Source organism: Medicago truncatula, chromosome 2 (genome assembly GCF_003473485.1).
Source record: "Medicago truncatula cultivar Jemalong A17 chromosome 2, MtrunA17r5.0-ANR, whole genome shotgun sequence".
NCBI lineage: Eukaryota > Viridiplantae > Streptophyta > Magnoliopsida > Fabales > Fabaceae > Medicago > Medicago truncatula.
This window is the reverse complement of record NC_053043.1, coordinates 38,487,351-38,488,506: the sequence shown is the minus strand read 5'-3', so window position 1 is coordinate 38,488,506 and position 1,156 is coordinate 38,487,351. Positions and strand designations below refer to the sequence as shown.

General features: G+C 40.9%; 1 non-coding gene across 1 annotated transcript; it reads right to left on the bottom strand.

The window, feature by feature from the left end:
* Nucleotides 1–785: 785 nt before the first annotated feature.
* LOC120578773 (small nucleolar RNA R71) lies at nucleotides 786–892 on the bottom strand. The gene has a single exon (XR_005644584.1). It is a non-coding gene; the product is annotated as a small nucleolar RNA R71 (small nucleolar RNA).
* Between the last annotated feature and the right edge of the window lie 264 nt (nucleotides 893–1,156).

Below are 1,156 nucleotides of genomic sequence, written 5' to 3'. Positions count from 1 at the left end.
TTATTTAGATGAAACCAACGATCCCAAGGCTCTTTTTATTATATTAATTTTCAACCGTTTGAAAACCCCAACTTACAATTCTTTTCTCCTCTAATCATTTCCAAAGGTTAATTAAATTAAACTACTCCTTGTCGGAACGATACTCTTTTCATACTACTTCGGTAAGACCGTGCACTTGCGGTTTTATCCCATCAAGTTTTTTGCGCCGCTGCCGGGGAGTAAACTAATTTAATTAACTTTTTTCTTTTTGATTAGAACTCCTTTTTCTCTTCCTCTTCTCTTCTATTTCTTTCTTTGTATTACCAATTAACTTCTTGGGTTCTCGATTTCTTATGCGAAGAAGTAAAAGTCTCGGAGAATTTATTCCTGAGATCGAAAGATATTTGCATAAGAAAAAGAGAGAGGCACAAAATAATACTGCTATGGCTGAACGCACTCTTAAAGAGTATGCTACTCCTTCAACGGAAGAGCCACAAGCTATTATCGTGTACCCAACGGTTGAGGGTAATAACTTCGAGATCAAGCCTGCACTACTCAATTTGGTGCAGCAAAATCAGTTTTCTGGATCACCCACTGAGGATCCAAATCTCCATATTTCTTCCTTCCTTAGACTCAGTGGCACCATAAAAGAGAACCAAGAAGCCGTAAGACTTCATCTCTTTCCCTTTTCCTTAAGGGATAGAGCTAGCGCTTGGTTCCATTCCCTAGAAGTCGGTTCCATCACTTCATGGGACGATATGAGGCGAGCATTCCTTGCCCGATTTTTCCCCCCATCTAAAACCGCTAAACTAAGAGATCAAATCACGCGGTTCAATCAAAAAGATGGGGAGTCTCTCTATGAAGCGTGGGAGCGTTTCAAGGAAATGCTTAGACTTTGTCCCCACCATGACTTGGAAAAGTGGCTTATAGTCCACACGTTTTATAATGGCTTGTCATATACCACTAACATGTCTGTTGATGCAGCTGCAGGTGGAGCTCTAATGAACAAAAATTATACGGAGGCTTATGCCTTGATTGAAGACATGGCTCAGAATCACTACCAATGGACCAACGAGAGAGCCGTCACCGCTCCTACTCCCTCTAAGAAAGAGGCAGGTATATACGAAGTCTCTGAATATAATCACCTTGCTGCTAAGGTTGAGGCATTAACCCAAAA